General features: G+C 43.1%; 1 long non-coding RNA gene across 2 annotated transcripts in view; it reads right to left on the reverse strand.

The window, feature by feature from the left end:
- Positions 1-2,778: 2,778 nt before the first annotated feature.
- The window catches only part of LOC150046922 (uncharacterized), a 465,336-nt gene continuing 441,074 nt past the window's right edge, over positions 2,779-27,040 (reverse strand). For both annotated transcript variants that reach the window (XR_016539488.1, XR_016539487.1), the window contains exons 6-7: positions 7,722-7,870; positions 2,779-2,856 (exon numbers count right to left, since the gene is read on the reverse strand). This is a non-coding gene — a long non-coding RNA (uncharacterized LOC150046922). The remainder of the gene's footprint in view (positions 2,857-7,721; positions 7,871-27,040) is intronic.

Here is a 27,040-nt window from a genome sequence, read left to right on the forward strand (position 1 = left end):
GTAACCTACCTACCTACCTACCTTCCTTCCTTCCTTCCTTCCTTCCTTCCTTCCTTCCTTCCTTCCTTCCTTCCTTCCTTCCTTCCCTCCTTCCTGCCTATCTGTGTTCCTTGACATCGGGTTTCCTCATGTAGCCAAGGCTAAGCTACATAGTGAGATCAAAATCAGCCTACCTTTTTCCTTCCTTCCCTCCCTCCCTCCTCCCTCCCTCCCTCCCTTCCTTTCCCTACTTAGCCCAGTTTTGCCTGGCAGCCATGATCTGCCTGCCCAGCCTCCTGACAGCAGGCACAGGCCACCAGGCTCAGCCTTATTTTCATTTTCATTTCTGCTTCATGTTGAGTTAATCTCTTGCAAATGTTCTCTCAACCACCCTCCATCCACAGGTGAACATGGAACAAGATGGCAGTGGAGCCTTCGAAGGGCCGTGTGCTGCTACTTTGTCTCACAATATCAATTCACCCTTGGGGAATTGGCCCAAATGTAGTCCTTCTCTTTGTTACTTCAGTGTTCCCATTTTTTTTAAACTTCCCTGTTCATTTCCTCTTAACCAGCTGAGTGACAGAAACTCAATGCTGACCACTTCATTAGCCAATGACCTTGTCCCTCTGGCCTTCTGCCTGCATGTTCTCTTGGGCAGGTTGTCTTACGTCATAACTCCTTGTTAAAGGGCAAGACCTTTGAGCCCACAGTGCCAGGCATGTTGTTTTAACATATATCTAGAGAAATCAGGCCTGTCGGATCACATTAGGTTCTATTTAGGGAGTGCATGCCAATACCCACAGTGGAGATGGGCTGTTACTTTGGAAACAGAATCATGACTAGCTCCCAGAGAGAACAGTGGGTGGATTATAGTCAATCAGCAAGGCCCTTGTCATCTGTCCCTCCCCTCCTTGGCAGGGCCACCCTTCTTCCTTTATGGAAAAAAAAATGCTCATGAACCATCATTGTGAAGGAAAAAGGCTAAGAGATACAGTAGGTTTCTAAAAGATGTGTTGATGAGTGTGCAAGTGATGAATCAGTGCCATGGGAGTGCTGGATGAACCCATGTATTTCTCCTAACAGTCAGTGGCATAGTGAGAAAAGTGACAAAGTTCGAGGTCCAGTGTGGTGGCACATGTCTATAATCACAGCTACTCCGGAGATAGAAGGAGAAAAATTGCAATTCCAGGTCAGTGCAGAGCCAGTGAGGGCAAAAGCATCAGGCCTATCTGAAAACCCAAGTAAAAGCAAAGGGCTCAGGTTATGGCTCAAGTGGCACAGTGTGTGCCTTGAAAGACTGAGGCTCTGAGTTCAATCCGCAGAACTCCCCCCCCCCAAAGTGATAACATTAGTTGATACTATCTGTTGAAAGATGACCCTGTCACAGACATAAGAATGTTTGAAATGCGTTAATAATTAATATGAACAATTACTATTTATTAATTCCCTGTAGGGTAGATACTACTGCTGTTACCAAATTATGGGTGGAAAAAAACTGAGAGACAGGCCCAGTGATTATTCCAAATTCATTGAGCCATTAAGTATGGAGTTGGAAGAGACGTGAATGTGCCTTCTAACTACTAGCTGCTATAATTCTGACTTCCTGCTAGTTGGTCCCTTTTTTTAGAGTAATGTTTATCCCCCCTCTTTTTTTTTTTCCAGGGCTGGTCATAAGGATTGAACCCAGGGGCTAGGCACTGTTCTTGAGATTTTTTGATCAAGGTTAGTACGCTACCACTTGAGACACAGCTCCATTTCTGGTCTTATTTTATTTTATAGTTTAGTGGAGATGAGTCTCCTAGACTTTCCTGCCTGGGGTGGCTTTGAATCTGCGTCCTCAAATCTCAGCCTCCTCAGCAGCTAGTATTACAGATGCGAGTGACGGACTCCTCATTAGCCCATGTTTATGAAGAAACTTACTTTAACACATCGTTCAGGAAAGGGACCCAGATATCTCAACTGACTCAACAGAAGATTTGTTAACAAAACAAAACAAAACAAGCAAATTGATTTTGGGAATAAGGGATCCCCCTCCTTTTTAAAAATTATTCTTTTCTTTTTTTTTTTTTTCCCCTCCAGGACGGATTTTAAGTTACTCCCACATCCCATGGGAGTCTGGCTGGACAGATCCCTTGACAGGGATTAGAAATAACTCTCCTACTCTATTTTTAAAGGAAATGTGATGTCAGAAAACAAGGCAGGAATGCATAGCAAGAAGGGGGTGAAGAAAGAGAGAGAGGAGGGGAGAGAGAGAGAGAGAAAGAGAGCGAGAGAGAGAGGGAGAGGGAGAGAGAGAGCGAGAGAGAGAGCGAGAGAGAGAGCGAGAGAGCGAGAGAGCGAGAGAGCGAGAGAGAGAGAGAGAGAGAGAGAGAGAGAGAGAGAGAGAGAGAGAGAGAGAGAGAGAGAGAGAGAGAGAGCTCATGCAGTAGGAAATACTGACAAACAGGAGTGGGAACAAGGTTAAGGACTACACAGCTGGGCGAGGACTGGTGGAGTGGCTCACCCACTGGACAGCACACTTTTGTCCATTCATTGTGCTTTGTCCACAGAAAACTCGGCCAGTGCGATTGTCCTGAAGTGCATCCCCTTTGCCAAGTTGAGAAACAGCCCAACAAGCTCGCAGAAGCACCTGCTGGCCTCTTTCTGGAAACTTCCAGCACAAATAGGAGAGATCTAGTTGCATTTCAGTTTGGTTGGTCTGGTTTGGTGTTCTTGACTGGTGGGTTTGTCTTTTCCACCGGGTGAACTTACCTGGCATAATGTTTTCTTTCACTGACATATAAGAGAGCTGGAACTCACCTCTCTGGTTCCGGCAGGCTGATATCAACCAACTGTGTGAGGGTGGACGTCTGGGGGTTGTAGATTCTAGGTTCTGAACTAGGGAAAAAAAGAGAAAAACACTATCAGGAGGGTGTTTGGCCAGCCTTCGTAGGCCCAGTGACTCATGGACCAAATTATCCTCCCATCCTTTTGTTGTTTTGTTTGTTTTGTTTTGTTGCCTGTACTAAGGGCTTGAACTCAGAGCTGAAGGGCTGTCCCTTAGCTTTCGTCTCTCTCTCACTTGAACCACAGCTCCACTTCTGGCTCTTCGGTGGTTCACTGGAGAGAAGTCTCATGCCTGGGACTGGTTTCAAACCACAATCTTCAGATCTCAGCCTCCTGAGAAGGTAGGATAACAGACACGAACCACTGCCAGGCTCCCATCCTTCTTTCTTCATGTATTTATTTTCAGGTAAGTTATTTTTTTCTTTAAATCTAGGGTCTATGAAGGCCATCACTCTGTTGGCTAGAGTCCCAAATTACCTATAAAATCATTTGTGTTGATAATGCTGGAAGGAAAGCTCATTCTTTAACTGGAAATGGAGTTTTCCAGAATGCAACTCAGAGCAGCCAATCTCAAAATGGTCTGTGGCAAATGTCGTAAAAGGTCATAAAGTTGAAGTAAAGCAATATTGTTAAAGGGAATCAGGAGAAGAATAAGGTATAAATGTGACTTTAAAGTGACTAGGACTCATATGCTTCTTCTCAGGCTGGGGTGTGTGCCTAGGCAGGCCAGACAGGGGATTTGAAGTTGTGTTCGCTACCCACTCTCCAATCCCACTTTCCCTGGGTAGCTGTGGTGAGTTGGCTGCCGAGATGTAGCCCTGAACCCATCCATCACAGCTAAGGAAGACAGAGTTAGAAAGGCAAGCATTATCTGGAATCAATATTTTTACAAATCCAAAGGAAACCCCACTCCCGAAGGGTTAAGCCAGGGAGGGAAAAGCCATCAGGCTGTTTAGTGAGCTAATGTTTTTATTGATGGGGGGAGGCCTTTAAGGCCCTAACAGGAAAAGTGGAGAATGTGGCAGATTGTTTGGCTGGAAAGGAAGAAGAGAAAAGAACATTTTTCCTCCAAGTTCTTTCTTACTGTCCTTCATCCTAGCTTCCCCCCACCCCCCGCCCGCCCCACCTTGCAACTCATCTAATGGCAGGAGACATCCCAGAACTTTGAAGAATAGTCAAGCCAAGGTCTTTTACCTCCCTCTTATTCCTCTCCTTCTCCCAAAGTGGATTCCATACCTTTTTCCCCAAGAACATGGTCACAATACGCATTTCAGGCTGATGCGAGCCCTGTGGAACACATCTCCATTTAACAACGGTCTTACGAGCACATCTCAAACTAACATTCCCAGAATAATCCATATTTCAACCTAACTACCCTGGTGCAATACTTCAATCTAATTCTCCCACTGAAAAGTACACTGCAATCTAACACCCTCCAGTAATGTACATTTCGGTCCATTATTTTGTATTTTGTAAGCCATATTTTGATATGTCTTTTCCATTAAGTCTCAGAACCATCAAGAAACAACAGCTTCTCCCCAACCCCTGCTCCCTTGCCTCTGCCCTGTGCTGAAAGCTTCCATCATTCTAACATGGGCCCTTTGGTAACTGACAGGCTGTTGATGGATGTGCTGTTGAACTTTCACCTTTGGTATCCTGGGTTCAACGCTAGCTTGTTTCTGTAACTTAGAGTCTCAAGCATCCTGTTGGGAGGCAGAATGGTCAAGGGAGCCTTCCCCCCCCCTCCCCCCGTCCTGATGGGCTTCTCTTGTGCTAACCAGCAAGGCGGACCACCTCAAAAGATCATAGTCTACCTCAGGAGAAGGTCATGCAAGTTCAGTGTCAGGGTCAGAGGTCAGAGTGTAGCTGCTGGCTAATAGAGTGTAAGCTAACACTGTTGTCAAATTGCCAGGCCTCAAAGACAATGGCTGTCTCCTGCTGATGACTTTACCCTAGGGGGAGGGGGCTATTGGTTTTATTGGAAACCTGCCAGTCTCAGAGGTGAGGGACGCAGTGGATCACAACTAAAGACTATTTGATGGTTGATAGAGAGGCAGTTCTGTGGTTGGTCCCCTACTGACAGGCCTGCGTGGCTGCTTATTGCTGGCTGAGTTTTCCACATGGGATGGATTTTTCTCTTCCACTTCACATGCAGCCGGATCGCCTTTCAGCCATGCAGGTAGACTGCTGTGGGCTCTTCGACACAGATTTTTTTTTTTTCCCCTTTCTTTCCGGAACTGAGAGCCACTAGAGGCCAAGGTTGTCACTGTCTTCTGGGAAGGTACCACCCTCCTCCGGTCAGCTCCTCAGGGGCTGATTGGTTCTTGAAACCAACCCAGAGGGAACTGAAAAGAGATGGAAGTGCTCCTTCATGTCCAAGGCATTTGAACATGAAAGAATGCAATGCATGTATTCTGGAAGAGACGTAGAACTCAATCACCATCCCCAGCTTCAACATTTCAACCTTCTGTTGATGGAACAGAACTAGGGTAGTAGTGAGTATATATATATAATCTGCATTTTTTCACTCAAAACTGGGCTTTGAACTCAGGGCTTTGTGCTTTCACTTGGCTTTATTTATTTATTTATTTATTTTTCACTCATGGTTAGGGCTCTACTCTTTGAGGCATGTCTCCACTTCCAGTTGTTTTGCTAGTGAATTGGAAATAAAGAGTTTATTTGATTTGTCTGTCCTGACTGGCTTGGAGCTGTGATCTCCAGATCTCTGCTTCTTGGTTAGCTGGGATTATAGGCATGAGCTACACCAGCGCTCACCTGCCATTAGACATTTGAAGAAAGGGAAGTTTTAGAAAACCCAGAGTTCCAGAATTTCCCAGTAGAGTTTGAATTCAAGAGAAATGAAAGCAGGAGCTGGAAAACAAGTATAAAAGATGAAAAAAAAAACCCCAACAACAAAAACAACAACTCTGTAAAGGCCATATAGGATGGAGGATGATCACTAAATCAAAACAAGCCACCCACGCACCTTGCTTGGACAGATAACAAAGGACCAGAAAGTACAGATGCGAAAAGAGAGCATTTTCAAACTCCAAGATTCCTCTGGCCTGCGTAGCACTTGGGGGAGAAATAGAAATGGTGGTACTAGTCCTTATGTCTCTGAGAGCAAAGCATCTCTCTCCCTCCCTCCCTCTGTCCCTCCCTCCCTCCTTTGCTCCCTTCTTTCCTTCCTTCCTTCCTTGCTTCCTTCTTTCCTTCCTTTCTTTTATGCCAGTTCTGGCACTTGAACTCAAGGCCTGGGAGTTGTTCTTTAGCTTTGTCACTCAAGGCTGGAGCTCCACCACTTGAGCCATAATTCTATTTCTGGCATTTTGGTAGTAAATTAAAGATAAGAATCTCTTTAAATTGTGATCCTCAGATCTCAGTCTCCTGAGTTGCCAGGACTACAGGGATAAACTACTGATACCTGGCCACATGTGCTTTTTAAATGACAGGCAGTAATCATTAACCAGAAATCAGAAACCCAGTCATTAATATAGGGTCTTGGACAACACAATTTTTTCTATGAGCAAGTCACAAAACGATCTCTTAGAAAGTCACATTCCATTTGACCAAAAGGATGATTTAACTCAGAGTTAGAGTAAAATATTGACTATTGCCTTTATGCTACAATTCTTTTTCTTTTGGTACCAATTCTGGGACTTGACCTCAGGGACTGGGCACTGTCCTGGAGCTTCTTTTGCTCACTCTACCACTTGTGCCATAGCTCCATTTCTGGCTTTATTTTGGAGGTGGTGGAGGGGGGAGGGGTAGTTTATTGGAGATAAGAATCTTGGACTTTCTAGTTTAGGCTGGTTTCAAACCTGGATCCTCAGATCTCAGCCTCCTGAGTAGTAGTACAATTATAGGCATGAGTCCACAGTACCTAGCACATGTCCTACTTTTATAAATCAAGTTTTATTGAAACACAGCCACACACATTTATTTTCATCACAGCAGAGTTGAGTTGTTGGCAATAGAGACATATGACCTACAAGAATTAAAACTTTGCTGTCTGGTTGTTTTATAGAAAGCATTTGCCAGCCCTTTAGTACTCCATTAGAATACTCTTCCTGTTGTCTACAAATAAAATGTCAGGAGAAATTACAACATGCAAAGCAGGGACAGGCAATGACTGTTTTCCTCAGGGAGCTGAACTTTTTCCTGGTTTGGTACAAATACTTTACCACTGAAGTAACTTTCATGGTTTATATGTAGCGCCTTAGTAAATGTTAGTCATTATTATTGTTATTCTCTTTGAATTTCCTTAATATGATTGACACAGTATGAACACCATTCACTAGTAACCATTCACTGGTTACATTAATTTCAATATCAGCAATATTATCTCACTTAAATCACATGAACATGACCTATTAGTATTAGTATAACAATGACCTTGTCATAACTGTGGCTAATATTTGGGCCTTGCTGGCCACTGGTGTCTCATGCCTATAGTCCTAGCTACGCAGAACACTGAGATCTGAGGATTGTGGTTTGAAGCCAGCCAGGGCAGAAAAGTTCTTGGCTCCTATCTCCAATTGACCACTCCCAAACTGGAAGTGGAGCTGTGGATCAAAGTGGTAAAGTGCCAGCCTTGAGCCTAAAAACTCAAGGACAGTGCCCCTAAAAACTCAAGGACAGTGCCCCAGCCCCGAGTTCAAGACCCACAACTGGAAAAATATTTTTTTTTTAAATTGGGTCTTCATTCTTACTGTAGAAATCATCTGTGTTTTGTTCTAGACACCCCTAACAATAGCTCTGCTTATTAGTTAACTTGGTCACTTGTTTGACACAAATGTTGCTTGCCAAGGTAATTAGCAAATTAGCAAAACCCATTCAAAGCCATTCGCACTGCCTGCCTTTTCTCTCCCGGCCATTTTTTGCTGGTTTCTGGTGTTTGTTATTCTATATCTTACCCGGAGTTCAGAGTGACATTACTGCTCAAAACAACTTCCTACTGCCTCCGTCTCTGACTGCTCCACAATTAATTTTTCAGCAAGCAGGTTGGTTTCACTGTCTACGAAGTAATTAGACCTTCCTTAAAGGCTCTTTGCCAGGATTTATCCTGTCAGAGAATGTGAAAGAAACAATAATTATTATTTAATATTTATCGAATGTCTTCTCTGTGATAGGTAGAATCAAAGATTATAACCTGCCTTATTGTGAAAGATGCCAGCATACCACAGAGAAGGACAGCTTGGGGAAGGAGTCGGACAGCTGGAGAAGGCCGAGTTCTAGAATGGGGCCACCTCATGGAATGCTCAAATGACACAGGTTGGGTGAAGTAGTTCCTCATTTGTTATCCCTAAAGGCATTTTCTATAGATTAACTGCAAAAATAGTTGCTTCCAAACTTGACATCCCTCCAATCATTTCTTATATCAAGCAGAAAGAGTTCTCTGGGGAGTCATACCTACCACATCTCTGTAGATACCAATAACACAACCGTAAGTGCTACTGAGTGAAGGCTAGCGGGCCCGCTGGTGTCATCTTTTCATCTCCCGAGACTCGTTCTGGGGTCCAGATTAAGATCCAAGATCTGCTACTATGGCCAGCAGCACAGTGGCCCCTACCAGCTGCTAAACCTGGCTTCCATAGAGCTGGAGGCTACATGGCCTTGAAGTCGTGTAGGAGCTTTTTCATAAAAACCCTGGGTTTAAGTCTTGCCCCTACCAAGTTGCCTCGTCCCTGTGGGCCTTGGTTTCTTCATCAGTGGATGCAAGTAGCTACAACTGCCTCATACACTGTTTTATGAATCAAGTAAGAAAAATGCACAATAGAGTAGACCCTATGGTTGCACAAAAGCATATATGGTTCCAAAAAGAATGCCGGCGGGAGGTGGTGGGGGGCGGGGAACTCACACACGCTCGGGATGCATTGCATTGACCCTGGATCCTTCATTCGTTCTTCTCACAATGCTACCCAACTTCTACTAAAGACATGCTGCTGTTGGACAAATCTATAACTTTGAATCGGCTGGAAGCAAGTTGGAGGAAGGCCGTGAGGAACTGTGAGAGCCCATCAGGATACAGAGGCTGCTCTTGCTCAGTGGCGAAGAAGACTGCAATTGATTAGAGATGTCTGCTATGAGCAGAGGAATGGGGAATCATGGCATCCATGCCACAAGTTTCCCACCCCTAGAGAGGCACTACTGGGATTCAGCCTACTTCCACTTGCAAGTCCTGGAGAAATCAAAGCACAGAAATGTGGTCTGCCTGATGTGCAGAAGTCCGACAAAATCTAATCTCAGTTCCTCTAGATTCCCATGAATGTATTCCAATTCCCATATGCTCAACTTGATAATACTAGCCCTGGGAACAGCCCAAAGAAATGTGAGTGTACTATTTCTAGCATGATACCAATTAAGAGACTGAAGAATGAAAAAAAAAAGGTGGTGGGGGGGAGGGGGAAGAGTGGAAGATGAGGTTGGGATCTCGGGCCACTAAATACAAAAAAGCCCCTTTGTGGGGTGGGGGTATTGCAGGCTCCCCCGCCTTACTACCTCCTTCCCTCACTCCAACAGAAGCTAATTTGAGTATATCCTGAACACCAAGGAAGGGTTCATGTGTCCCGAATGAATTCAAACAAGTCAAGACCCCAGATATCACTCAACTACACTCGTGTCGTAACAGCTGACAAACAGAAAATATAGCAGGACTAACCCTGTTAGTCCTGCTTTTCCTTCTCTTCTATATGCATATTTCAAGAATCTCATCCCATCTGTCAGAGATGGTGACACTTGTGGGGTTTTTCTAGCTTTATGGAGGGAGATTATTTTTTTAACCCAAATTATTTTTCATTGTCCATGTTTAAATCCTTATTAAGTCCAGATTAATGCAGGAAGCAGCTTCAAAGGAAATTGACGGGGAGGGGGGCAAAATAGTAATAAGTGAAACGAGTAAGAACGGGTTCCCATCTCCAAGAATATTTTCAGACTAAAAAAAGAAAGTTGTTTGGATTTAAAAGCTATCTAAAGAACATGTTCTTCAGGGGTCGCTGGTCCTTTTCACAGACACCCTAAATTTTGTATACAACGGAGGGCCTGGTACTTTTTTTTTCTTTCTTTCCTTGAATGATTGGAATTAATAATGCAGATAAACCCTAAACAAATTAGGATTAGTGTTAACCACATCTTGAGGTTTAGGATGCTATAGGAAAATGAAAAGAGAAGGGGGAAAAATAGGTTGCTTCAAAAAAGAAAAAAACAAAACAAAGCAGTAAGCAATAACAGTAACAACAACAACAACCAATTCCAACACACAACCACCTGGACTGGGGGAAGGGAAAACAGTAAAAGCAAGAAGAGAAGAGGAGCTGGGCTGGGTAACCAGAACGCTCCTGATGGCCGCAGCTCTGGAGAAGTGTTCAGAGGCTCTTTGCTGCTCACAGGCTGTGTAAGGTCACTAGTGAAATGCAGTTGCCGGGAAGGGGGGAAGGGTGTCTGGGATTTGGGGAATGGCTTGCCTTGTGAGGCTTTGTTTGGGCAGGTCAGCTTTGTGGTCAGATTTTTAGCATCTCCTCAGGAAGCCACTCCAACTTTCTGATTGTTGGGCAAGGGTTCTATTTCTCCTCCCATTTGCTAAAGCTACAAAAAAAAAAAAAAAAAAGAGGCTGCACAATTTCAGCTTTCGGCATAAGCAAAAACAAACAGGAAAGACAGATTCATACAGCGTGGGATGAATTCCAATGAAATCGTTTAGATACTCTTGATGCCCTGAACACAGTGGATTCTAGACTCTACCTTATTTCTTTCTCCTCAATGGAGCCCCAAAGCCTATCAGTGTGGAAGACCCAGTCTTTGTCCTCTGGTCTTGAATATGGGCTTAATTCTTAGGAAGTAATAGACCTCTGAAAACAAGTCAAGAAGGACGCATCCTCTACCCACAGTCCTGTGACGGTGGAGCGGCTGGAGACAGTCACTGTAGGTCCAGCCTCCTTCTTCCGACTTCTTGGCCCACGTTGGCTCAGTGAGTTTCCTGCTTTCTCAGGGCTCTTCGTGTCATTGCTAAATGGCAGCTTAGGTTAGGATTTACCATTCTGTGGCACCACCCTTTCCTGGGCCAGCATTGGCTGACCTCTCTTTTGCCCAGGTTTATTCTAATCTTCCAGCAACCAAGCAGGGTTGAGTTTTTTTTTTTTTTAACTTTTAGTTTTGAGAGATCATGTCTTCCATCTGTTTCCTGTTCTGTTTTTAAACACTTCCTCTTCTCTCTCCAGTCCCCTGGCGAGGCACACACTACTCCACAGGACAGTCCCTTCTGGTCTATACTGGCGATTTCCTTGATCTTGTAGGTTTGCTGTTCAGTCTCCTCCAAAACATATCAGAGTAGAAAGAAATGGACGACTCGGGGCTGGATGGCTCTTTTTCTCAGGATGTAAAAACTCTGTGGTCATTTGTGGTGACTGCAGGGGTACAGGAAAAGCTATAAATATTTTAGGGGATGGTGATAATTCTTACCATAGTGACTTGTGATTCTGGTAAATAGAAATATGTTCTGGGTATAAGATATCAAAAAAACGTTAATTTTTCAGGAAACCTCATGATACTAAATGAGTGGAGGGAAGAATGGTGGTGAGGTGACTACCAAAGGCAATTTTTCTAAAAATAAAAAAAATAAAATAAACAAACATGGACACAAAAAACATATGCTAAGGTTATGGATGTGAAAGAGCATGACTTGAATTTCAGTATAAAAATAAACATTTCCACCCTGTCCTCAGAGCTCCAGAACAGCACAGCATTAATGGTACACGGTCATTTAGGGCTTTATGGCTTTTGAGGTTAATGTAGAGGATGTTGTCAAATGTGAAAGTGGGGACATCGCCAGACCCCAGGACTTTTGCCACTAGAGAGGAAGCTGAGTAGCCATCACATCCTGCCTCAACTCTTCAGCCCCGGCTCCCAGAACAGAGCCACCAATGGTGACAGGATGCAACACACTTGAAAAGGATGCCACTGACCCAGCCATTAGATCATTATTCACACACACATTTTAGATAGATGTCATTTTAGCTGGCATATATGTACATGTACATATACACAAATATATTCTCTATCTATCTATCTATCTATCTATCTATCTATCTATCCATCTTCAGTCTTCCTTTTCTGTGGGTCCCACATCTATAGACTCAACTCATTGCCAATTAACTAAATTGAGTGAGGGAGGGGAAAAATCTATATTGAACATGTAACAGACTTCTTTCTCACTATTATTCCCTAAATATGTACATAATATTAGCTATGTCATCTAGCAGTGACTTAGAAGTCTATACAAAGCTGTATGTAGGCTATGTGCAAATGCTACATCATTTTTTTGCCAGTCCTGGGGCTTGAACTCAGGGCCTGAGCACTGTCCTTTGGCTTTTTCAAGGCCAGAGCTTTACCACTTAAGCCACAGCATCATTTCCGGCTTTTTGTGCAATACCCATTTCTGGGTCTTTGTGCATGCTAGACAAGTATTCCCTAGCCCCTGCTATATCATTTCTTATGAGCACCCATAGATGTTAGTATGCAAAGGACATGCTAGCATCACTTCTACACTGGTACTAGGGAACGCTTGAACATATATATGCATACACACGCACACCATCTTCAGGCTTACATAGAGATTGGGAATTCCTAAGCTAGAAATAAATACAAAAATATTCCAGTATCTCAAACTTTTTGAGCCAGCATGACACTGGGAGTGGAAATTTCCACACCTGCCCTCTTGTGACAAGTTGCAGTCAAAATGCCAATGCACTAAAAATACTGTATAAACTCCTTCAGGCTCTGTGTGATAAGATGTACATGAAGCACAAGTGAGTTTCATGAGAAGCCTCTAGTCCAGTGTGCATGATATCTCATTATGCATGTGCAGAGATTCCAAAACCATGTTAAAAAATGGACAGCTAAAACATTTCTGATCCTAAGCAATTTTGGGTAAGAAAGATTGAATCTGTGTGTGTGTGTGTGTGTGTGTGTGTGTGTGTGTGTGTGTATGTGTGTGTGTACAACACTTCCTTTAATGGTCAGAAAAATCTGACTCATAAGAATTAACTGGTAAATTGGTGACCAGTTCTCATTTTGAGTGATTTTAGATACTAAAAGAAAACTATGGCTGTGTGTGTGTGTGTGTGTGTGTGTGTGTGTGTGTGTACAGTGCATGCACTCACACTAATACTGAAGCTTGAACTCAGAGTTTGGGTGCTGCCCCTTAACTCTCTCTTTCTCTGTCTCTCTCTCTCTCTCCCCCTCTCTTTGTCTGTCTCTTTCTTCTCCTCCTTCCCTCCCTCCCTCTCTTCCTTCCCCCTTCCTTCCTTTCTTCCTTGTGGGGCTTGAGCTCAGGGCCTGAACTCTTTTGCTTAAGGCCAGTGTGCAACCACTTCGAGCCACAGTGCTACTTCTGGTTTTTTGGTGGCTAGCTGGAGATGAAAGTCTCATGAACTTCTTGCCTGAGCTAACTTTGAATCGAAATCCTCAGATCTCAGTATCTTGAGTAGCTAGGATTACAGACATGAGCCACCAGCACCCAGCCTAAGTCCTTAAGCTATTTTTGCTCAAGTCTAGCTCTCTATCACTTGAATAACAGCTCTACTTCCACTTGTTGGTGGTTAATTGGAAATAAGAGTTGCACAGACTCTTCCTGCCCAGGCTGGCTTTGAACCACACACAGTCTTCAGATCTCAGCCTCCTGAGTAGCTACAATTACAGGTGTGAGGCACTGCACAGGACAACAACTCTGGCTTTTAAAGGGATCATTGAGACAAGTGGCTAGATGGCCAGGCATACTGAGTGGATTTCCGGATAACTAGCACTGTGACTCCACCATTACTGTACTCCTGGCCCTGCTTCTCAGTAACCTGGTCCTGAGGTCATCAGGACAGCTGGCTCTGCTGTCTGGCCCCACAGGAAGCAGGACAAGTCAGCAGGACAGTTACTTGAAGTCCCAAGGGTGCTGACTCCTCCTGTCTAAATTTGTTTGGGTCAACAGTGAATGTTAAGCCTTGGGTTTTCATAACACTCCTCTCCAGTGGCCTCTGCCATTCAGAGCCTGCGTCCACTCAGCTTCTGCAGACACCAGTCTTTCATTATTGGCAATCTTCATTCCTGGTGATAATAAAAACATGGATAAACTGTCGCAAGTGATTTAGGGACAATAGGTAAAGAAACTGCTGGTGGACAGTAGAGATTTCTATCAGGAAGAGAGAACAATCATTCCACTTTCCTATACTCCCTTCTAACAACAACAACAAAAAATGAAGTCAGTTCACCATCTCTTAGCCATTTATTGTTTCTCATTTTATATAATTGAAACAGGAGAAAGTTCTTCAAGTTTGAACAGCAGTAATTAAGTCTGAATTGGATGGGATATTTTGTAATGTTGAGTCCTTGAATTCTGAGAGGAAAAAACTGTGTAATGTTGTTGGCCCTATCACCCTACTCATTAAGATTCCTACAGCATTATTTAGTTAGCTGGCTTTTTAGAACGCTATGAGGTTTTCTGTGCACCACCGAGGAAGCCATTGGGCTCAAGAAGGAGGAGAAACTTTTTCAAGAAGTTACTCTGAACAGAAGGTGTGGCCCCTGACATTTCTACTAATAATTCACATTAGCTTTTATGGACTCTTTGGTCTCAAGGAGTTGAGGAAAATGACAGAAATAACTTTTTCTGAGGCCAATGGAAACCACATCCAGATCCAGGAAAAAGAAAAGTGAGACAGGAAAGGGAAGGCCACATTTTTGAAGGAACTCATGGGGTATTTCGGTAATCTTTTGTTGATGAAAAAAAATTAACAACACATTAATTATGTCCTAAGAATGGAGCATGACTGATCTGCCTCTTGCTTCTTTCCAAGGTTGGATGAGCTGTCTGTCCAAGCATTTACTGCTCTGTGGATCGGAAACTGGGGTTCTCAGACATGCACGGTGAGGGCCACGTCCCAGGCAGGAGCCCAGGAGACAGAATATTATTTTATAAAATGTGAGCAAACAGCTGAAGGTCTTTATAAGGTGAGTGTACTCTGCCCCTGAAGTAATTAAACTGGGTATGCCAGTAAAGCTCTCTTCTCCTCTCCCTCTCTCTTCTCCTCTCCCTCTCTCCTCCTTTGCCTTCTCCTCTCCTTTCCTCTTCTCTCTTCCTTTCCCTCTCCCTTCCCCTCTCCCTTCTCTCCTCCTTTACTTCCCTCTCTTCTGTCTCTCTCGCTCCTCTCTCTTTTCTCCTCCTGTATTCTCTTTTCTTTCTCCTCCCTACTTCTCTCCCCTCCCTTTCCTTCTATTCCTAAAACAAACAAACAACAACAACAACAATAACAAAACCCTCTTCATCAGTTCTTCACATTTGGGAATTTATATCTTAGCAGTCCTAACCTTCATAGTGAGATGCGTATAGCATTAGCTCCACTTTGACCTTTGATCCTTCTGGATTCTTTAAGTACCACGAAGTAGATTATTGACATTCCTTTGGAGGTATGTGTTGTATAAGACAGATGTGGCTGTAGGAGAAATGATTCCTTCATTTTCTACCTTTCTTTTTTAAAATTCTGGTACTGGGGTTTCAGTTCTGGACCTTACACATGCTACTCAGGACGCATGCCCCAGCCCTTTTTAACTCATGTGATTTTTGAAACAGTGTCTTGTTTTTATCCTGGTCTGGCCTAGTCCTCCATCCATCTATTTATGCCTCCTACCAAGCTTGTGAGAATAGGTGTGTGTGTGTGTGTGTGTGTGTGTGTGTGTGTGTGACACCATGCCCATTATTGGTTGGGATGGGGTGGGCCTCCACCTGTGAGCCTCCCTGTCTCTACCTCCTGTGAAGCTAGGATTACAATATGAATCATGGGCACATACATGCCCTTTCCTTACTTTTTATCTCTGCTCTCTGGCAGTGCCTTTTTATGGATTCTGGTCTGGCCCTCGGCTTTTCCTTGGCCAATAGGACAGTAATAAATGAGAAGTTAACTCCACCTGGAAAGGTGACCGGGCACTGTGGCTTATTCTTTTGCTGTCCTTTGGAGCCCAGAGGCTGCCATGCACAGAGCATGAGTTTGCCTGAAGGGTAAGAGAATCTCTCCCACTGGCATCAAGCCAGGAAAGAGAGGCCGCTCTTGTCTGAGTCAGGCTGACTCAACAGAGGAGTGTCTAGATTCCCCACAGAATTGTGAGCAATGATTTCTTGTTTTTCATTCTTTTATTTTTGAATTAGCATACACTGGTTTTGTGTGTGTGTGTGTGTGTGTGCGCGCGCGCGCGCATGCATGCACATGTACCAATATGGTGCTTTGAGAGTACTTAAGTTTTCCCCTCCTACCAGATGATGTTTTAAGAGACTGTATTTTGTTATATGGCCAAACTTGCCTAACAAATCATAATCAACACTTGCTTTTCTTCTTTAACCCTTTCTTGAACTGTAAGGTACTGTGTGATTATTTGATTATGCTGTTCCAATGTGACAATGACCAAGGATGGAATAAAATATTCCTGAGCCACTGATGGCGTATTCTCTGGAGTGTTTGTGGCCATGTTTCATGGGATCCATTCTCATTCTAAGTGTCATGAACAAAGCTCTGAGCTATGGTTTTCCATTTCTTCCCTTTCTCACCCACAGTCTTTTCTTATCTCAGCCTTGGTAAATCCTTCCTTCCATCCATATGTCTTATCCTTATTAGTGCAATCACAATCACCCTACTTAGTTGCTTCTTTCAAGTTAATCTCTCTCTCTCTTTCTCTCTCTCTCTCCCTCCCTCCCTCCCTCCCTCTCCCCCCGTCATTTCTTTTTTGTTGTTGGTCTTGGGGCTTGAACCTAGGGCCTAGGTGCTGTTCCTGAGCTCTTGGTATTGCTTTGTCCTTTTGGAAAAAGAAAATAGGAATTCTGTCATGGCCTGATTTTTCTTTCCCCCCCTTTTTTTGGGTGGGGGAATGGGATAAAATGGAGGGGGAGTTGTCGTGGAGGAACAATCTTAGATTCACTAAATCGTTTCCTTATCTTGTCTCTCAAGTCATTCTAGAGTCTACTTATTGGCTGGCTCTTCATTATTTATGTCATCCAATTCCCCCAAATGACAGTTACTTACCATACGAATCCTATTGCATCCCTGATTTGGGCCCACCATGCTTCTTTTCTAAAGTTTCTAGAAGATCTCCACTCACTAAACTCCTAGTCTCTTGGGATGGGGTTACAGAGGCTGTTCTGCCATTACACTCCATGTGGAAGCACGGTAGTGAACTGCTTTGAGACAAACCTACTTCATTGTCCACCCCAATTCCTCCATTCTCCTCTTTCCAATCACAGTCACCTTGTAAGGCGGGGCCTTAATGGCCCCATTCCTCTGTTCTACACATTCTTTTCCAGCTACCTCTCAGGTAGATAAGCATCTACCTTTGTCCTTTGGACAAAGCAGTCCCGGTGGTCTCAGTGGCTCTGGTGACTGACCTCATGCCTTCTGCCTGCATGCGGTGATTACTCTCATTCCTCTAAGTCTTCCAGACTTGATGGTGAATTCCTTGCAGGAACCTCATATTCTCCAAGGTGCTTAACAGAGTCCCCATGCTTAATAACTGCTAGGCAGTGCCTTGATCACCAAGCTTTGAGGGCAGCACAAGAGTGTGACTTGGGCAGAATGCTGTTTCCTGTGCTCTTTCTCCAAGCTACTGGATTTACCTTTCCCCTGGGAAGGCTCTGGAATACCTGTGGTAGACAAGCTTCCCCGGGGACCCCTGAGCGTATAAGAATCTGAGAAATTCCTCTTCTACTCCATCTCCTCCGGAGCAAAATCCCTCTCTTCCTCATTTATTTCAAATATAGAAATGGGTTTATTGAAACTACTAGTATTTAGAAATATGGTTTTCATCTGGGAATGGTAGAGTAGGCATGGTATGTTCCGGAGAAGAAGGGTTTGAAAAGGGAAATTTAAGATAATAATTATATGGTTTTTGTTTGTGGGCAATCCCACGTTATTCTTATAGGACCTGTTCCCAACTAAAAACCAAACTGCAGTAACAAATTTCCAACATGCGAACTACAGCATACAAATAACGGAAAAGTGGAGCATGATCAAATCTCAGTTATGGTATACAAAGAATTCTGGAACCAGGGGCTTCAGGATTGAAATGATCGATTCTCTCCTACATACTCTGTGCCCAAGGTGATGTGCCCATAGTAGGTGTTCAATATATACATTTACCTCAGAGGATTTTTTTTTTTTTGCCAGTCCTGGGCTTGAGCTCAGGGCCTGAGCACTGTCCTTGGGATTTCTCAAGGCTAGAGGCTTTACCACTTGAGCCTCAGCACCACTTCTGGCTTTTTTCTATGTATGTGGTACCGAGGAATTGAACCCAGGTCTTCGTGCATGCTAGGCAGGCACTCTACCACTAGGCCAAACTCCCAGCTCCACCTTAGAGGAATTCTTACGATGAACTGGGATTGGCAAACAAAAGTTATGCATGCATAATCCCAGAAAATGTATTTATATATAATGCACATAGGAACTCAACTGATTTGCCTGCTTTTAATAGGTGTGTCTGTCCATAGCACATTGTGTAAATTTGTGTCATTTTTAATCTATGAACTTTCTGCTCAGATTAAGGATAACAATATATATATTCTAGATTAAGTTTGAGGAGAATGGCTGAACTCATTTGCTTTTTTTTCCTGAAGCAATAAAAATAACAGCTTCATTACCATAAAATTTACCCTTTTAAAGTACACAATTCAGTGGATTTTAATATTTCATAGGGTTATGCAATCATGATCTACTTTTAGAACATATTCATCATTCCCTGAAGAAACTCTATACCTTTTACCAGTGACTCCTCTTTCCTCCCTATTCCCTCTTACCCTCTGGCAATCACTGGACTAATTTCTGACTGGATCATATTTGTTTATTCTGGGCATTTCCTATAAATGCCCTTAGATAATGTTGTAGTCTTTGGTGTGTCTGACATTTTTTACTTCATGTTTTCAAAGTGTATTCATGTATGTAGCAGCACTTCATTATTTTGTCATGGCTGAATAATATTCCATTCTTTTATTTTGTTACATTTTATTTGCCAATTGTGCAGTATTTGGTTTGTTTCTGCTTTTGAGCTCTGATAAACAGTCACAGGAACATATGTGTGCAAATTTCTGTGTAAACATGAGTTTCATTGGGTACATATGCACAAGTGGAATCGGTTCATACAGCAGCTCTATAAATAAGTAAATAAGTTACTTCTGTAACTTTGCTACTACCTGCTATTGGTGGATACGAATAAGGATGGAGTGTTTGCCGTGCGTGTGTGTGTGTGTGTGTGTGTGTGTGTGTGTGTGTGTGTGTGTGTACTGGGGCTTCAACTCAGGTCCTGGGGACTCTGTCCATCAACTTGCTCATGCAAGGCTGGTTGCTCTATCACTTGAGCCACAGGTCCACTCCTGGCTTTTTGGTGATAGTTGGAGGAAAGAGTCTTATGGACTTTCCTGCTTGGGCTAGCATTGAATCTAAATCCTCAAGTTTCAGCCTCGGAAGAAGTTAGGATTACAGGCATGAGAAGCTGACCCCTGACTGTTTTCTCTGTTCTTTTTTTTTTTTTTTTTTTGGTGTGGTACTTGAACTCTGGGCCTGGACATTGTCCTTGAGCTCTTCAGCTCAAGGCTACCACCCTACCTCTTGAGCTACAGCACCGCTTCCGGTTTTCTGGTGGTTAATTGGAGATAAGAGTCTCATGGACTTTAGTGCCTGGGATGACCTTGAACCTCGACCCTCAGATCTCAGCCTCCTGAGTAGCTAGGATTATAGGTGTGAGCTACTGTGCCTGGCTTCTCTGTTCTTAATCTTACACTAACTTTTCCATCTACGTGGTCTCACTTGACACTCACAGAAATCCCCATTTTACAGAAAGGAGGACTTAAAGAGGGACTTACCAAATCAGATCAGAATCTAGGTCTAACATCAAGCCCTAGTACTCATAGTCATTACTCTATCTACCCTTGCATTAGCATTTACACAGATGAAAGTATTATTTTTTCCAGATAATTCTGAGAAATAGTAGAGAAATTCTTCTAAACTCATGGATAATGATGAAAGAGTTGCCTTTGAAGAATGGCAGTCCTTTGTAAGTCAGGAGTTATAACTGTGGCCTTCGGCAAGAGGACGCATGTTCCTGGCCTTCCATGGCGTGACTCAGGCACAGGGCTCAGATTCCAGCAACATGTGGTCTTCAGGTGTTTTCCATGGCATTTGCCTCAGGACTTGACAGTGATTGGTGGGCAGTGTTCCTTTGCACTCAGGTCTTTGACTGCACAGATGGCTGTCTCTCACTCATTGGGGTGGGCAGAGGGACAATACAGCTCTTTTGCTAGATTTAACTCTTTAGGGTACTCTCCCTGACTTGATTGCCCACATTTACCAGTTCACAATAAATGCATGAGATATGGTGGTAAACTGGCATCCAGAGAAAAGGGAACATTCCAGAGAATGGGGGACAACCAAACATGTTACGATGGTAATTATCCTTCAGGGATTGACAATTAAGTGGAAAAATACACCAGTAAAAGGACTCAACAACAAAACTAGCCTATACATTAGGTACTTAGAAGGTTGTTCCTAGGCAAAATCTGGCCCTTGGCTTGTTTTTGTAAATAAAGTTTTATTGGAACATAGCCATTCCAATCCACTGACACATTGTCCTTGGGACTTATATGTGCTATAATAGTAGAGTTGAGCGGTTGTGATGGCCTAAAATATTTACTTCAGAGCCTAAAATATTTACACTCTAGATTTTTTTCTTCTGCTAGTACTGGGCTTGAATGGAGAGCTGGGGCATGGTCCCTTAGTTTTTTCACTCAAGAACAGTGCTCTACCACTCAAACCATACACAGCTTTGCTGCTTTCTGGATCGTATAGAGAAAGTCTGCTGACTTCTGGAGAGAGATGATTCAGCGCCACAGCAAATGGAAAAGGCAGTAGTAGAAGATTTTATCAGTGCTTTTATATGTAGGACTTTTTAGAGAAAATGAAGCCTAATTTGGGCAATTGAGCAGGGTAAAACTTGGACAAAGAGAAGGGAGAGATATAGTATTTGAAGAATATTTAGAAGTATGTTCTTTTTTTCCATATATTTTTTATTATAATTAACAGAAGGGTTATATTATTAGAAGTATGTTCTTTATAAACATAAATATAAAGCCCTACTATAAATTTAAAGGTAGATTGTGTAACAGAAGCTCTGTGGTGTGTGTGTGTGTGTGTGTGTGTGCGTGCTGGTATTGGGGCTTGGACTCAGGCATAGTCTGGGCATAGTCTCTTAGCTTTCTGGCTCAAGGCTGGCTCTTTATCACTTGAGCAATTCCCCAACTTCCAGTTTTTTGGTGGTTAATAGGAGACAAGAATCACAGACTTTCTTGCCTAGGCTGGCTTTGAAACTTAATCCTCAAATCTCAACCTCCTGAGTATTTAGGATTACAAGCATGAGCCACTGGTACCCAGCTTAAAGCTGACATTTCTTGAAGGCTTGCCTTGGACAAAACATTGTCACTAATCACTAATGCATTTAATCCCTGCAATGACTTCAAGAAGTAGCTATGGGGGCCGGGAGTTTGGCCTAGTAGTAGAGTGCTTGCCTAGCATGCATGAAGACCCGGGTTCGATTCCTCGGTACCACATACATAGCAAAAAGCCGGAAGTGGTGCTGAGGCTCAAGTGGTAGAGTGCTAGCCTTGAGAAAGTCCAAGGACAGTGCTCAAGCCCTGAGCCCAAGCCCAGGACTGGCAAAAAAAAAAAAAAAGAAGTAGCTATGATCGCATTTCAGCGTGGATGTGTGGGAGATTAACTTGTTGGTCAGTGCTTGAGTGTGATTTTGAATCCAGGTAGCAGGGCTTCCAGGTTCGCTTTCTCATTAACCACACTCATTGACAAGAATGGGGTCATGCAATTTTGCAATATGCCCAAGAAGACTGGAATCAAGAAGCATAAACCACATGAGAAATGACTACACTGTTCAACAAGGCTAGCATCAGATTTAGAAGGCTGTGAACACAAAACTCAAACATTCTTCCTGGCTCAAAGGTTTCAGACAGCTCAAAGGGATGACAGGACAGGACATGCAGGGGAAAGCAAAGGTCCAAGCTGGAACTATCCCAGCCTGGAGGCAAAAGATGACAACATCTGAAAAGATAAATGAATAGAAATTCTTATCTGGGAAGAAAAAAAGTAGGAATGGATCAAGTATAGAAAGGTTTCAACAGACTTCTCTTTCCACCTCTCAACACCCCCCCCCAAAGGTCTACATAACTATGCTTGGGCTCTCAGCTCTTAAAATGCTAAATGTTGTCCAGCTTTGATTAACAACTTGCAACCCCAGTCACGTTCTGCTTGGTGCCCAGCCTTGGCTTTTGCATCTTTCTGGAGTTGTTGGAGAGGGACCAGACATTGACAAAATGAAATGGCAGACCTAGGCCCATGGAAGGAACATCAGACATAGCTGGACAGTGGAAAGAGAAAGCTCTCAGAGCAGCTTGGCTCCATGTTTTCATATCACTGGAAGAGACTCAGAGAAAGGCAAAGCCCTTGGGTCCTTTCTCCCAGATTCCATGATCAAAGCAAGAGCCCAGTGATGGGTGGTGAGGGTGGGGGAAGCATGCTTTTCATGATCCCTTCAGCAAATCTTATGAAAGAACGCCTCGGAAGAGTAAGTTTTGAGTAACAATCAAAATAAAAAACAAGTACCTGAGATATCCAAGAAATTGAAATCCTGAGTACAGGAAAGTCAGGAGAGCCGGGTAACATCTCACAATAGCATGGGTGGTAAAGTCAAGGTTAATTATATTTTGTACTAAATTGAGGAATAATATAAAAGAGTATAGTACCATCCAGAATGCCTGGAATACATTAGGTCTGTAGACTTAATAACAGGCTGATATAATTTAATGAGCAGAAGTATACGTTATAAAAACCAGGCAGATAACCTAAGAAACAAGAGTGTTTCTGGAGGGTTCGGGCTGGGTTTTTAAAAGATGTGGCAGATATTTCCTCCCAAATGATGGACCATGTAGAGGGTGGCTTTGAGCCTAAGTAAATTATTTTCGCTCCTGGGTAGCAAATTTTAGGGCTTTATCTCAACACTGCACTCTGAGCCTCCTATTATAAAATGAAAATGAATATGCTGAAGTGCTTAGCAACCCAGGGCCAGAAGCCAGTGTGATTTGGAGATGCACAAAGGTTTCACAGGTCCACACTAAAACTGCTTCGCCCTGCTTCTCATCCAAGAAGAAAATGGAAGGCCAGAAAGACAAATCAGAGGAGAGTGAAGAAGAGGCCCAAGGAAACCTTTTCAGAATGAGGGTTAAGAATAAGGAACTTGAGGTTTTGCCATGGGTTGGGCTGAACTTTGGTAGGCAAAGCCAGCCCGGGAGCAGTCAATCAATCCAGTCAAGAAAAGAGCCAGACGAGAAGAGTAGAGCCCAGCACAGCTGAGATGGGACAAGCGCCCTAGCTTGCTTTTATGGTAGACAATCCGAGAAGGGTGGCCTAACACCTACCTTCCCTTTTTAGGGTTAACGTGCTCTGTGATCCTCTGATTCAGGAGGAAACTAAAGGAGGAGCAGGAGGATTCTTCTTTTTTTCTTTCTTTGAAACTGTTGAAGAAGCTATTTCCAGTTGTTTTTAGAAAGGGAGGAACGCAAGCATTCCTCTGTCAAACCACAAGAAACCTTCACAAAAATGGTCAGAAATGGAAAGCCAATTTGTTATTCTGCTGCTGATGTGACCAAAGTCCCCCCCCTTCTTCTTTTTTCACCTGAAAAGCCTTCACACAGGGAAAATCTTGATGCCATCGAAGTCCCAACCTCGGGACCATGCAAAGGACACAGCACCACCCATGTCCAAGTTCTTCAGCACCCGTTCAATAGAGAAAGATCCCTGCATGAAAATCAGTCCAACAATTAGCTGCTCACTATAATCATGGTCCCGTGCACACCTGAAGAAATTCCCCAAAGCTATTCTGTCTTCTGACTGATGGAGATTCTACTACAAGGGCTCCAGGCTGTTCGCATAGGTGATTTTTATATTTGTTCTTAACATTAAGTTGGAGAAAAACTGGCTTTGTAACCATATTGGCCTCAAGACTTACCTGGTATACAACACTGCGTAATAAGATTGGAAATTCTCTTAAAATAGTTTTGCACATTATTTGGTTACAGTCTCCATATGGCTAAAAGGCAAAAGGAGAGGGGAAAAGAAAAAAAAAAACCCTTCTATTCTACACCCACTCTCCCTCCTCCCTACCACATATTTAATCCATGCGCTTATGTCAAACTTAATTACGGGACTTTTGGCATAAAATAACAGTCCACATCCTCAGAGAGAGGAACTTAAGCAGTTAATATGTGCGATTGAGTGAAATTGCTTTGCTGAATGTTTATGAGTAACCCAAGACTAGTGAAATGTGCTGATGTTTTAACCATTTAAAGGCTGAACTTGGGCCAAGAGGCTGCAAAAGGGGAGAAAACAGTAATTTCTTTTGGTTTTCTGTGTATCATATTTCTCAAAACAGGGAGGGTTGAGTAGGACAATTTTATACCACTTTTGCAAATAGGTTTGTGGGGGAAAATACAAAAGCTAGAACAACTATGGAACTTGTCACCATCTCTGAGAGCTGGCTGGACTGGAGCAAAGAGCAACGACTATAATCTCATGTCTGTTTCGGAAGAAGTTCTGATATCAGCACTGTCTGCCAAGAAATAATTTTTACTTTTCCCTCCCTACTCCCTTGAGCCTACTCAGACATATCCTTTTTCCATCCACCCCCTGAATTAAAAAGAATTCTTTATTTTTGTGCTGGTACTGAAGCTTGAACTCAGGGCCTGGACACTGTCCCTTAGTTTTATTTCTCAAGGCTAGCACTCTACCTCTTAAGCCACACAGCTCCACTTTGGGCTTTTTTTGGTGGTTAAGTGGAGATGAGTGTTATGGATGTGCCTGCCTAGATTGGCTCTGAACCTCACATTTTAAATCTCAGCTTCCTGAGTAGCTAGCTAGGAACTAGTGCCCAGCTTATGAATTTTTTTTAACAAATGCAGAGATTTCAGAGTTCAACACAACTGTACGCTTTGTAGTGCCATCTTGAATGAAATGAACTCCTACCTGCCTTAAAGATCCTACACATGTGTCTCTCCTTCCTCCTCTTCCCCTCCTCAACCTCCTTCTCTTCTTCTTCCGCCTCCCTTTTTTGCACTTAGCCACACCTGCAGCTACTCCTCCAGCCCCATTTTGCTTTCTGTTATTTCTCTGATAGGGTCATGCTCTTTGTTCAAGCTGTCTTCTGTAATCCCAAATAACTGGCATTACATATGTGAACAGCCACATCCAACCTTCCTCTCCAAGTATTTATCATTTATCGCGCGTGTGCGTGTGTGTGTGTGTGTGTGTGTGTGTGTGTGCGCGCGCGCAGCGCGCGTGAGCGTGCCAGTTCTGGAGCTTGAACTCAGGTTATTTCACTCTGATTTGGCATGTTTGACCATGGCTGATGCTGCTCTATCATTTGAGCTACATCTCCAGCTTGGCTTTTTGCTGGTTAATTGGAGGTACAGTCTCATGGGCTTTTCTGCCTAAGACCTTGCAGGTCTCAACCTTTTGTGTAACATGGATGGTAAGTCTGAGGAACTGGTGGCTGACTCTTCTCTTCCTTTTGAAGCCTCTTATCTTACTTCTATGATGACGGAATGTCTGCACCCTTCCATTTTGCTGTCTGTTATCTTCCCTTGCCTATTTCAAAATGTTCATTCAAGTGCCTTTTTCTCCCTTGTCTGCTACTCCAAATCTCATTTGGGTTATGTTTGGCATGTATTTTCAGAGATATACTTTAGTTAGCATACAAAATCTCATCCTTGAGCAAGGTACAAAAATATTCTGGTGTTAAAGTTGGATATTTGTGGGCATACCTGGTATAAAATGATATACAAAAAACATCCAATAAGTTCAAAAAAGAAGTTCATTGTTCAATGCATCTTGAGAAATTAATTTATAAAACTAGAATGTGGTAATGATAGTTTGAATTGCATGGGCTTCTGGGAAATTAGATAGGGCAGTCCTGAGTAGGTGGAAGGCATGCTGTAACTACTTTGTACATTTGAGAACTGTGTTAGAAGCTCCACATATAAGTAAGGAGCAAGATAATTTTATGTCTGTGGTTTTTTTTTTTTTTTTTTTTTTTTTTTTTTGCTAGTCTTGGGTCCTGAAATTAAGGAGCACTGTCCTTGGGCTTTCTCGAGGCTAGAGCTCTACCACTTGAGCCACAGTACCACTTCCAGCTTTTTCTATGTATGTGGTACCAAGAAATCAAATTCAGGGCTTTGTGCAAGCTAGGCAAGCACTCTACCACTAGGCCAAACTCCTGGCCCCTGTCTGTTATTTTTTGACGCTGATTACAGTCATGTAGGTTGAAAGTCATCCTCTTCTGTCCTCAGAGAGGAACAATTCAGTAAGGCATCAGCGTTATGCATGGTATGATGGAACTCAAGAACTTTTAGTAAAAACATGGATGATAAACATTCTTTGCCTAACTTCCTTCTCCTTCTTTAGGACCTAGATGATAGCTACTTTTTATTTTTTTAAAGTCAGAGATGGTTTCCTCACCCACCCCAATTTAAATGAGGAATCCCAGTGTGTGTTCTCTTGTACTCTGTGCTGTCTTTAGAACAGGTGGAGATAGATTTATTGTGAGATTATCCACGTATTATCTATCTCCCTCAGGACACAGTAAGCTCCAGAAAAGCGATGCCAATGCCCACTTTTTTTCTTTTTCTTTTTTTGTGCTGAGGTGGTTTGAACTCAAGGCCTTGCTTACTTGGCTGGTGCTCTAACACTTGAGCCATGACTCCAGTACAGCTTTTTGTGGTTCCAGTAGGAGAGCTTGAATTCAGAGCCTTGTGTTCTTTTACTGGTAATCTTTGCTCCAGGTTGGTTCTCTTCTATTTGAGCCATATCTCTGCTTCCTGTTTTGTTGTTCACTACTCTATCCTCCATCTTTGACAAAGCGCCTGGCGCACAGGAGATACACAGTTAGGCTTCTTGAACAATTATTGATGTCATGATATTGATGGGTAAAGTGCAAATCCATTATGGTTTATTTTTACTTCGGAATCAGCAGCATAACTTTTTGAAATCTCTTTCCAAGTTGCTTTCATGTAGGCTATGATAGGAATAATTTGTGGGGGAAGGGATTCTCCTAGCCTGCTAGAAAGAAGGGGACAGAGCAGTAGATTATTTTTGCCCCCAGAAAA

The sequence above is a fragment of the Megascapheus bottae genome, chromosome 24 (assembly GCF_031878675.1).
Source record: "Megascapheus bottae isolate mThoBot1 chromosome 24, mThoBot2.hap1, whole genome shotgun sequence".
NCBI lineage: Eukaryota > Metazoa > Chordata > Mammalia > Rodentia > Geomyidae > Megascapheus > Megascapheus bottae.